The sequence below is a fragment of the Coffea arabica genome, chromosome 9e (genome assembly GCF_036785885.1).
Source record: "Coffea arabica cultivar ET-39 chromosome 9e, Coffea Arabica ET-39 HiFi, whole genome shotgun sequence".
NCBI classification, from domain to species: domain Eukaryota; kingdom Viridiplantae; phylum Streptophyta; class Magnoliopsida; order Gentianales; family Rubiaceae; genus Coffea; species Coffea arabica.
The window spans coordinates 3,058,966-3,071,496 of NC_092327.1; the positions used below are offsets into that span (position 1 = coordinate 3,058,966).

General features: G+C 42.5%; 2 long non-coding RNA genes across 2 annotated transcripts; both read right to left on the minus strand.

The window, feature by feature from the left end:
* On the minus strand, window positions 1-2,503 carry LOC140014821 (uncharacterized). Its single transcript, XR_011821520.1, has 3 exons — window positions 2,337-2,503; window positions 886-970; window positions 1-253 (listed from the first exon to the last, which is right to left on the minus strand). It is a non-coding gene; the product is annotated as an uncharacterized lncRNA (long non-coding RNA).
* A 6,314-nt stretch (window positions 2,504-8,817) lies between these two features.
* LOC140014899 (uncharacterized) lies at window positions 8,818-11,376 on the minus strand. The gene is made up of 3 exons (XR_011821632.1): window positions 11,222-11,376; window positions 9,771-9,855; window positions 8,818-9,138 (listed from the first exon to the last, which is right to left on the minus strand). It is a non-coding gene; the product is annotated as an uncharacterized lncRNA (long non-coding RNA).
* Window positions 11,377-12,531: the final 1,155 nt, after the last annotated feature.

The following is a 12,531-nucleotide window of genomic DNA, read 5'->3' on the forward strand; positions in this document are numbered from 1 at the left end:
TACCAAAAGATACTATTCACATTTATACATCTCCAAAAAGTACCATTTACAATATGTACATCTTCAAAAGGGACATTTCAGTCCACTACATCACACAAAAGCGAAGACTAAAACCACAAAGTGGATCTTACGTAGAGTCCTAACCCTAACTGTGAGAATAAAGAAAAACATCCTAGTAAGTCCAACTAGTATAATTTCAAAGGTAAATTCTAGGGTTATAACTCTCGTGAAGTGTGATCCCCGCGTACGACCCCTGTTAAGGAAATAACAAAGAAAAACGGGTAAGCTTAAAGCTTAGTAAGCAAGCAGGGGCAAAATGGTAATTTTGCATCAAGTCAGACATTTATGCCACAAATACATCAAAATAAAAGCAAAAGTAACAAAACAATTCAAGGATACGGATTGACTCCAAAGCCAAGTCATTCGCCACGCGTGATCACCTGTCGACCCTCCATCGACCACAAGGAATGGTCCGTAGAACTCCGCTTTCTTCCTCCGACCACCTTACGCCCACGCTGGCCAGTATCCACACACACACAAATGGCTCGAGCTTCGAATCTTATTCGAATTGTATTCACAAAATTGGTGATCTTAAGGATAGCTTGGACTAACTTCGACCAAGCCCTAACTGGCTCGAATAGTCTGTCTAGCCTTTAGATCGGGCCCACTCATAGTTCCACATCACACACACACAAAAGGTCATCCCAAGCCACATGCTTCAGGGATTCAGTCCCAACACAGTTCATATATCATAATTCATATCTATTGCAAATACAAATTAGAGTTTAGGTCGAGTGAGATAAAGTACACGCTCACCTAAGCACCCTTATATCACACACAATTCATATTGGTGACATTTAACACATAAACGTCCCAATTACTTACTTAGAGTACAAAAGTAGACAAAAACGGCACTTGGTCAAACTCAACCGTCAGTGGGTTCCACCGTCTCCGAGCACTTCGTTACCGTCTGTGACAGAAGGTTGAGTCATAACATTGCTCAAACAGGTATCCAAATGCATACGAATAAGGAAAACAGCAAATGCGACCCATGCGCGCGCGGAAATGGAAAATGGAAACGGAAATGGAAACGGAAACGGAAACGGCAACTTGTCCATTTTGGCGTCAAGAACTGTTTTGAACACAATGTAGGTTACGATTGTTGGATCGAGGCGTATGAGATACCGTCGCGAAACGAAGGAGAAAATCTATAACTTTCATGAAAACATCTCAATCCAGTTCTGAACGGAATCAGGTCATAAGTATGAAACAACGTGCCAGGAGTTCGCACGTTTAGATGACAGACAGGGTCTAGTGGAAGAACTATAACTCACAACTCACAGATCCAAATCAAGAAATTCTAAAGGCATTGGAAAGCTAAGACATATGGCTAAAACCTTTATGTTTTGGTCAAGACTTGGATCAACTCAGAACCGAACGAAAACTTGGTGCCGAAGTACCTGTCAGAATTGCCCAGTGTTCCAGGCAGTTCTGACACACGATCTTGTTTTGGCTACAACTGGAGCTACGAAACTCGGATTTGGACGTACTTTATACCGTTTTGAATCTGAAACAGAGTTCTACAGTTCTTATGAAGACACCACCACCCAGTTTCATCATTATCCATGCGAACTGAGCATGGTCAGAAGCTAATCTATAAAACGTGGTCAAACCAGAATTGAAAGCTAAGTGAGGGTTTCGGCTATAACTCAGCCTACACACCTCCGTTTGACCTGAAATTTTGTAGGCACAACAAGGACTTAATAAGCTACAATTTTTCTGAAGGGCTCAGGTTCAAATTCTGATCAGAGTTGGGTCAAAATTCGTTGCAAACAGGCTGCTCAACTGGTCCAGCAAAACAGGTTCCGAAAAAAAAAACAGTAAACTTTGCCGATTTACTGGTATTTATAGGGAATGAATTTGGGACTGATTTTAATACCAGAGATAGTTCTGTGAAGCTAGTTTCTAACGCTACAAACGGCATCCCAATCCGAGTTTTTTAGCCCAAGATATAGTCGCTCTACCAAAACTGACTTCAGGCCACTGTTTCATCCAAAGAAACTGAGTTTGTGGCATATGGTTCCATTTTTTGATTCCCAAATTAGTCTTGGTTGCTCAAGAGCTTATCAATCAAACAAGTACACATAGTATCCAGCATGCATAGCAAACATATATAGCCAAAATTCAGGCAAGAATCATCATAAAATTGGCATAGAAATTGAACTACAAAGCTGGAAAATCACGAACTGCTCATATGCATGTTTATAATAGGATTTTCGAAATATATAAGATGCTTAAATGAATTATAAACGAAATAGGTGTATAGCTCATGGTACCTTTTAATAAAAGGGGAAGTAAAGTGCAAGAAAAATTCCACCAGATGTGCAGCAAAAATCCAGCTTAATCGGCTCTCAACAGAATTGGTTTTGGCCAGCTTTGTGTGCAATTTTTGTAGTAAGTGAGCTGATAGTTTCTTGCTAGTTTCGGTGAAGATAAGAAGATTGCCAAAGGGTTTACTAAGCCTGGATGTCTGGTATTTATAGCAGCCTAAGCTAGCATGACAAGGATTAGAGTTTTGCCAACTCAATGGCTTGGAAAATTGACAAGTGTTCCTACCCGCTTTGTCATGCTTTGGCTTGGCAAAAATCATGAAGATTCAAGGCTTTCCAGCCTTGGTATTCTCGGCCAAGATGACCAGAATTGGAGTAAGATTTTTGGCTTCTTTTTTTTTTTGGCTAAATATAGTAAAGGGCCGAAGTGCAATTTCGGTATTCATTGTTTGGTCCTTGAATCTTAAACGGGTGTCATCTTTGCTCCCCACAAGTTTTCTAACATATTTTGCTAGGTGAATGAGCATCAAATTGGAACCTAAAGCTCGGGTAGTAAGAGTGGATTTGTAGCTAGGATTTTGCATAACTCAAGTGGTGTTTAAATTTTCAATCTGTTATAGAAATTCAATTATGCATTTATTTTAACCATTCATTTGTTACATGTAATTTTCTAATATCTAAGCAATTAAAATAAAAGAATTCATATCATACATGTAATTTTTTCTCGAGTTATCACAATACAAAAAGAAAACTATATTTTTCTGCTAAATTCGTACAAAATAGAACAAAATGCCCTTAATATCACATAATATTGAAATCAAAGACTAACCGGGATCTCATAACCTCCCCTTCTTAGAGCAATTTCGTTCTCGAAATTAATACCTTTGTTTGTGAACAAAGAAGGATATTCCTTCTGCATGTCTTCCTCCACTTCCCAGGTGGCTTCCTCCACATCATGATTTTTTCATAAAATCTTTACCAAAGATATCCATTTATTTCTTAGTTCTTTCACCTTTCGATCCAAAATTTGTACCGGCTGCTCTCCATAGGTGAGAGTTTCGTCTAACTCGACGTCCTCTGTGTGTAGGATGTGTGCAGGATCTGAATAATACTTCTTCAATAACGAGACGTGAAAGACATTGTGGATTCGGGACATTTTAACAGGTAACTCTAACTGATATCGAGGCTTCAACTTCTTCCCTTTCTTGGCCGCAATCGTTCCTCGGAGTGGTGTTACCTTGAGAAATACCATGTCTCCCTCTTCGAACTCCAGATCCTTTCTTCGGTGATCGGCGTAACTCTTCTGCCGACTCTGAGCCGTCTGCATTCTCTGGCGAATAATTTTAACTTTCTCTACTGCTTCTTCTATCCATGGCACCGTAGTCAAATCCAAGATCTTTCTTTCGCCGACTTCAACCCAAAAGATCGGTGAGCGACGCTTACGTCCATATAGTGCTTCATACGGTGCCATTTGTATGGAGGAGTGGTAACTATTATTGTATGCGAATTCTATCAATGTGAGGTGTTGGCTCCAATTTTCCCCAAAGTCCATTACACACGTTCGGAGCATATCCTCAAGAGTTTGTATCGTTCGCTCCGATTGTCCATCTGTCTGAGGATGGTAAGTTGTACTTAGATTAAGTTTAGAGTCTAAAGCCTCTTGCATCCTTTGCCAGAACCGTAACACGAACCGTGGGTCTCGATCTGAAACTATACTCACTGGCACGCCATGTAGTCGTATAATTTCATCCATATATAGTTGAGCTAGTTTCTCTAGGGTATACTTCATGCTCACGGGTAAGAAATGAGCTGATTTGGTCAAGCGGTCTACAATTACCCAAATGACATCATGCTTCTTTTGTGCTCGCGGTAAACCGGATATAAAATCCATAGTAATGTGCTCCCTTTTCCACTCCGGCACTTCTAACGGTTGGAGCAAACTTGATGGTTTTTGGTGCTCAACTTTTATTTGCTGACAGGTTAGACATGTTTGCACAAACTGAGCAATCTCATTTTTCATGCCCTCCCACCAGTACAAACTCTTCAAATCTTGATATATTTTCGTCGTACCAGGATGTACTGTGTATCGCGAGCAGTGAGCTTCTTCCAATAGCTCTTTCTTGATATCCGTATCCTGGGGTATAACCAATCGATTTCTATACCTTAACATCCCATCCAAACCCACATTAAAGTCGGGTATCATCCCTTTCTCGATTTTGTCTTTCCACTTCTGCACCTGGGGGTCCTTCTTCTGAGCCTCCTTTATCCTAGGCAATAGCGTGGAAATCACCTGAATATTACTAAACAACACTTTGTGTGGCTTAAGTTGAGGATTCCATTCTCTAGCTTTTCTTAGTAGCTCCCACTCTTTCACCTGTAGACTAGATACCTGAGCTTTTCGGCTAAGGGCATCAGTTACTACATTAACCTTACCTGGATGGTACTTAATGGTGCAGTCATAATCCTCTAAGAACTCCATCCACCTACGCTGCCTCAAATTCAGCTCTTTCTGCGAAAATAAATACTTGAGACTCTTATGGTCGGTATATAAATAATGTCGCCACTTCTGAAGAGCAAATACCACTGCCACCAATTCCAAGTCGTGAGTCGGGTAGTTTTGCTCATGGGGTTTCAATTTCCGGGATGCATAGGCTATCACTTGTCCATTTTGCATAAGTGCACATCCCAAGCCCATCCGAGACGCATCCGTATATACTACAAAACTGTCTTTCCCATTGGGCAAAGTAAGAATTGGTGCAGAAGTTAATCGCCCTTTTAACTCTTGAAAACTGGCCTCGCACTTGGAAGTCCAGATGAATTGGTTGTGAATCTTAGTCAAGTCCGTCAGAGGTCCAACTATCTTAGAAAAATCTTTTATGAAGCGGCGATAGTATCCGGCAAGCCCTAAGAAACTTCTAACTTCAGTTGGGTTCTTAGGTCGGTTCCATTCTGTGACGGCTTTCACTTTAGCGGGGTCCACCGCTATTCCATCCTTTGAAATCACGTGTCCAAGAAAAGACATCTTGTCCAGCCAGAACTCGCACTTACTAAATTTAGCATATAATTGGTTCTCCTTAAGAGTCTGTAGCACTAAGCTCAAATGTCGTTCATGATCCTCACGAGTCTTCGAGTAGACCAGAATATCATCAATAAACACCACAACAAATTGGTCTAGGTAAGGTTTGAAGACTCGGTGCATTAAATTCATAAATGCAGCTGGAACATTCGTCAATCCAAAGGGCATGACTGCGAATTCAAAATGCCCGTACCGCGAATTAAACGTGGTCTTAGGGATGTCCTCCTTTCGGATCCTTAATTGGTAATATTCCTGTCGAAGGTCCAGTTTAGAAAATACAATTGCACCCTGCAGTTGGTCAAATAATTCATCAATCAGTGGCAGGGGATATTTGTTCTTAATTGTGAGATTATTTAGTCCCCGGTAATCAATGCACATCCGTAAACCTCCATCCTTTTTCTTTACGAATAGTACCGGGGCTCCCCAAGGAATTTCACTTTCCTGAATAAATCCTCGATCCAATAATTCCTGTAACTGTATTTTTAATTCCTTCAGTTCCGCAGGAGCCATGCGGTAAGGGGTTTTTGATATTGGTTCCGCCCCTGGGTGCAGATCAACCTTAAATTCGATTTCTCTTTCCGGCGGTAGTGAGGTCAACTCTTCGGGAAACATCTCAGGAAACTCACACACCACCGGCACATTTTCTACTTTTAATTGCTCTCCTGGGATATTAATCAACGTGGCCAAAAACCCTCGGGCACCCTTACTTAGCAATTTCCGGGCCCGAATCCCAGAAATAAGAGTGGTGGAGGCTAACTTCCCTCGTACATCTAATTGCAATGTAGGCTCACCCGGTATGTGAAAATCAACCTTTTTCGTACTGCAGTCTAAGCGTGCATGATACTTAACTAGCCAATCCATACCTAATATAAGATCGTACCCCTTAAGTGCTAATTCTATTAAATCCACCGATAACTTTCGTTCCCCTATCCACACGTCACAGCCTTTGTACATCATATTGGCAAGGATGCTTTTGTTGGTAATGGGAGTTTTTATGTCTAAATCATATGGCAACTTTTCTGCTTTAATATCTATTCGTGCCATGAATGCAGGACTCACAAAAGAATGGGTAGCACCAGGATCTATTAATACATTTGCAGTACGCCGAAATATAGAAAGTGTACCTTCGATGACTGCCGAAGGGTCAGTCACCTCCTGATGGTCCATGGCATAAATTCGCGCAGGCACTTTCGGTCGGTTCCCTGCTACATTTGCTGGTTTTGACGTAGTCCCTTCTGCCCGAGAAGTGCTTCCTTCGGTCTGCATATTCGGGCATTGTGCAATCAGGTGCTCCGTACTGCCACACTTAAAGCATCTCCTGACCGCGCTATTTTTCCAGCAATTATCGACGGTATGATTGCTTCCGCAAAAACTACAGGTCTGTCTCGTTCCTGTAGTCGCCACTCCTCTTTGGCCACCCCTCTGGGGCCCTCGCCCCGCTTGTCCCCTTCCGGCATTTCCTTGGTTTGAAGTCCCCGCCGGTCGTGGACCTCCTGCTCCCCTACCCATTTTAGTGGGCGGCTCATTCCTCGAGCTTTGTCCAGCATTAAAGTTTCCGATGCCCGGCTGCCTTCTCTTTCTATCATGAAATGCCTTTACTTGACCCTGGGCTGTCTCAATTCTCTGCGCTTTTTCTAACGCCTGATTAAAAGTATCTAACTGAGCGGCCGCCAACGCCTCTTGGATCTCAACGTTCAACCCTTGAACAAAGCGGCGGATCCGCTTTTGCCCCGTTGACACCAAATCCGGAGCAAAACGAGACAATTTAGTGAATTGGGTCTCGTATTCCGCAACACTTAACGCCCCTTGGCGCAGGCGAATGAAATCGTCCTCCCGTCTCTCTTGTACCATCGGCGGAAGATGTTTATCATTAAATTCCCTGGTAAAGTTAATCCAGGTCCAGGGGGTCCGCTCTCGTTCCCATTTGGTTTTTATCACATTGCACCACGCCCGAGTTGGCCCTTCGAATTGAAAGGTAGCGAACGATACTTGCCGCTCCTCCATATATCCCAAGGCGGCAAAAATATCCAGCATACGCTCCAGCCAGCCCTCCGCCACATCAGGGTTGGGTCCTCCTATGAATTTAGGGGGTGCAAATTTTTGAAATCGCTCTAAAGCGCGGTCCTCCCCCTCATGGTTCCCCCTACTACTCCCAGGATTTTCGGAGTTATTTCCTTGACTCTGGCCCTGTTGGGCGACCATTTGCTCAAGTAAATCAGCCATTCGCTGGATGGCTGTAGCTACTTGGTTATTTTCAGGTTCGTTTTCTCTCTCGAGGTCTCGACCTCGCCCCCTACCTCGACCTCAACTACCGGAGTCCATTTTTAAGTTTAAAAAGCTAAAAGAAAAAATAGAAATGAATTACAAAAAACATGAAACACAAAATATTTCGTAAAACGGAAAGCAAACGCTTATATATACCAGCCAAAACAATATGTACACACATATACAAATGCACGCCAAAACTATACAAGTTACCCAACATCCGGTCGGGGCAAAACCCATTATATACAAGAGCACCTCGGCTCCCAAAAACTAGCAGATCAAATCCAGATACAAAAGATGGATAAGTAGAATAAGAGTCACATAGGCGGCTCTAAAGCGTCTCCCCTAGGGGCCCAATCCCCAACCGAGCCCAAAGTATCGGCATCCTCCATCGGCTCTGGGCCGGTGGCACTGGGTGGCGCCTCCGTGACCACATCTAGCACAATCTCACAGTCGGCTATCACGCCCCGGACCCGCTCCCGTAGCTGCCTCTTCATGGCGAAGAGGTGCTGGTGCGTGTCGTGTAACTGACGACGGAGGGAATCCGTTCTCTCCTCCTCATCCCTAAGGTTCCGCTCCATCTCTCTAAGGTGTATAGCCTGGCCGTAGGTCACTCCCTTGGTCTCATCAAGCTGCCTGGTCAGGCGATCAACTGTCTTCCTCAGGCGGCGTCTCTCGTCGTCCACCGCCAGGACGACCTCATCTGGGTAGCCATAGGTGAGACGACACTCACAAGGTCGGTGTGACATCCAACCAAAGGGTGAATATAGAGTGTAGGGCTCCCCCGGCTTCTTCTGGTAACGAATCACCCGTCTACGCGCTACCCGGTTCACCGGGCCCCACACGCTTGGAGGTCTCAGTCCCGGTCCGGGTCCCATCTTGTTGGGTCTCGTACCACTCGAATTACCCCAATCCATAGGTCGCTGGCATTTCAGCTTAAAATATAGCGTTCATCTTAAACGAATCAAATCTGCCTAGTGTCTATCGCATATGCCTCGATTACCCAAGTCCTTTAACTTAGGCGCTCTGATACCACCTATGACAACCCCACTGCACCCAGAAGCGTACCAAAGGGTTTGGCGGATCGCCTGCCTAACTCGCGCCAGGAATCACTCACTCACATTACCTTCAGAGATAACATTACTATTGGACAACTGAACATTCACTCTTAAGTACATCTCCAATCATAAATTTGTCCAATAAAAGAAACAAAATACCAAAAGATACTATTTGCATTTATACATTTTCAAAAAATACCATTTACAATATGTAAATCTTCAAAAGGGACATTCCAGTCCACTACATCACACAAAAGCGAAGACTAAAACCACAAAGTGGATCTTACGCAGAGTCCTAACCGTAACTGTGAGAATAAAGAAAAACATCCTAGAAAGTCCAACTAGTATAATTTCAAAGGTAAATTCTAGGGTTATAACTCTCGTGAAGTGTGATCCCCGCGTACGACCCCTGTTAAGGAAATAACAAAGAAAAACGAGTAAGCTTAAAGCTTAGTAAGCAAGCAGGGGCAAAATGGTAATTTTGCATCAAGTCAGACATTTATGCCACAAATACATCAAAATAAAAGCAAAAGTAACAAAACAATTCAAGGAAACGGATTGGCTCCAAAGCCAAGTCATTCGCCACGCGTGATCACCTGTCGACCCTCCGTCGACCACAAGGAATGGTCCGTAGAACTCCGCTTTCTTTCTCCGACCACCTTACGCCCACGCTGGCCAGTATCCACACACACACAAATGGCTCGAGCTTCGAATCGTATTCGAATTGTATTCACAAAATTGGTGATCTTAAGGATAGCTTGGACTAACTTCGACCAAGCCCTAACTGGCTCGAATAGTCTGTCTCGCCTTTAGATCGGGCCCACTCATTGTTCCACATCACACACACACAAAAGGTCATCCCAAGCCACATGCTTCAGGGATTCAGTCCCAACACAGTTCATATATCATAATTCATATCTATTGCAAATACAAATTAGAGTTTAGGTCGAGTGAGATAAAGTACACGCTCACCTAAGCACCCTTATATCACACACAATTCATATTGGTGACATTTAACTCATAAACGTCCCAATTACTTACTTAGAGTACAAAAGTAGACAAAAACGGCACTTGGTCAAACTCAACCGTCAGTGGGTCCCACCGTCTCCGAGCACTTCGTTACCGTCTGTGACAGAAGGTTGAGTCATAACATTGCTCAAACAGGTATCCAAATGCATACGAATAAGGAAAACAGCAAATGCGACCCATGCGCGCGCGGAAATGGAAAACGGAAATGGAAATGGAAACGGAAACGGAAACGGCAACTTGTCCGTTTTGGCGTCAAGAACTGTTTTGAACACAATGTAGGTTACGATTGTTGGATCGAGGCTTATGAGATACCGTCGTGAAGCTAAGGAGAAAAGCTATAACTTTCATGAAGACACCTCAATCCAGTTCTGAACGGAATCAGGTCTTAAGTATGAAACAATGTGCCAGGAGTTCGCACGTTTAGATGACAGATAGGGTCTAGTGGAAGAATCATAACTCACAACTCACAGACCCAAATCAAGAAATTCCAAAGGCATTGGAAAGCTAAGACATAAGGGTAAAACTTTTATGTTTAGGCCAAGACTTGGATCAACTCAGAACTGAACGAAAAGTGGGTGCCAAAGTACCTATCAGAACTGCCCAGTGTTCCAGGCAGTTCTGACACACGATCTTGTTTTGGCTACAACTGGAGCTACGAAACTCGGATTTGGACGTACTTTATACCGTTTTGAATCTGAAACAGAGTTATACAGTTCTTATGAAGACACCACCACCCAGTTTCATCATTATCCATGCGAACTGAGCATGGTCAGAAGCTAATCTATAAAACGTGGTCAAACCAGAATTGAAAGCTAAGTGAGGGTTTCGGCTATAACTCAGCCTACACACCTCCGTTTGACCTGAAATTTTGTAGGCACAACAAGCACTTAAGAAGCTACAATATTTCCGAAGGGATCAGGTTCAAATTCTGATCAGAGTTGGGTCAAAATTCGTTGCAAACAGGCTGCTCAACTGGTCCAGCAAAACAGGTTCCGAAAAAAAAAACAGCAAACTTTGCCGATTTACTGGTATTTATAGGGAATGAATTTGGGAATGATTTTAATACCAGAGATAGTTCTGTGAAGCTAGTTTCTAACGCTACAAACGGCATCCCAATCCGAGTTTTTTAGCCCAAGATATAGTCGCTCTACCAAAACTGACTTCAGGCCACTGTTTCATCCAAAGAAACTGAGTTTGTGGCATATGGTTCCATTTTTTGATTCCCAAATTAGTCTTGGTTGCTCAAGAGCTTATCAATCAAACAAGTACACATAGTATCCAGCATGCATAGCAAACATATATAGCCAAAATTCAGGCAAGAATCATCATAAAATTGGCATAGAAATTGAACTACAAAGGTGGAAAATCACGAACTGCTCATATGCATGTTTATAATAGGATTTTCGAAATATATAAGATGCTTAAATGAATTATAAACGAAATAGGTGTATAGCTCATGGTACCTTTTAATAAAAGGGGCAGTAAAGTGCAAGAAAAATTCCACCAGATGTGCAACAAAAATCCAGCTTAATCGGCTCTCAACAGAATTGGTTTTGGCCGGCTTTGTGTGCAATTTTTGTAGTAAGTGAGCTGATAGTTTCTTGCTAGTTTCGGTGAAGATAAGAAGATTGCCAAAGGGTTTACTAAGCCTGGATGTCTGGTATTTATAGCAGCCTAAGCTAGCATGACAAGGATTAGAGTTTTGCCAACTCAATGGCTTGGAAAATTGACAAGTGTTCCTACCCGCTTTGTCATGCTTTGGCTTGGCAAAAATCATGAAGATTCAAAGCTTTCCAGCCTTGGTATTCTCGGCCAAGATGACCAGAATTGGAGTAAGATTTTTGGCTTCTTTTTTTTTTTGGCTAAATATAGTAAAGGGCCGAAGTGCAATTTCTGTATTCATTGTTTGGTTCTTGAATCTTAAACGGGTGTCATCTTTGCTCCCCACAAGTTTTCTAGCATATTTTGCTAGGTGAATGAGCATCAAATTGGAACCTAAAGCTCGGGTAGTAAGAGTGGATTTGTAGCTAGGATTTAATCTGTTATAGAAATTCAATTATGCATTTATTTTAACCATTCATTTGTTACATGTAATTTTCTAATATCTAAGCAATTAAAATAAAAGAATTCATAACATACATGTAATTTTTTCTCGAGTTATCACAATACAAAAAGAAAACTAGATTTTTCTACTAAATTCGTACAAAATAGAACAAAATGCCCTTAATATCACATAATATTGAAATCAAAGGCTAACCGGGATCTCATAAATACAAATCCGAGTTCGGATCCGAAAAACCCAGACGGATCCAACCGCGGATCCTATGATCCGAGTTCGGATCCAACAAAATCCAGTTGGATCCGAGGGCTCGGGTGAACTTCTGGAGTGACGGATCCGAGCTCTGTCGGATCTGAGGGCTTCCAGAACTGATTCGAGCTCGAATCGGTTCGCGGATATAGTAGAACCGCGGCTTCGATTCCTCATTTTTCAGCTTTCCTTTTCCCTCTTCTCACCGAAATCCTAACCCTCCTTCACCAATCTTCCATTTTGTCCATTAATCCTCTGATCTTTTACCACAAAAGCATCCCAAATACTCTTGTGAGCATTAACCCTCAACAATTTCGAATAAAAAACATCAATCCGAGGGAATTTAATCATCACAAAAGAATTCGGGCCGCACTTCAATTTTTCAAATTTGGGGGTGAATTTGGACTTGTTTTTTCCTCATTTTTCATCATTATCATCCTCTAGCATCTTCCTATACATTTGAGG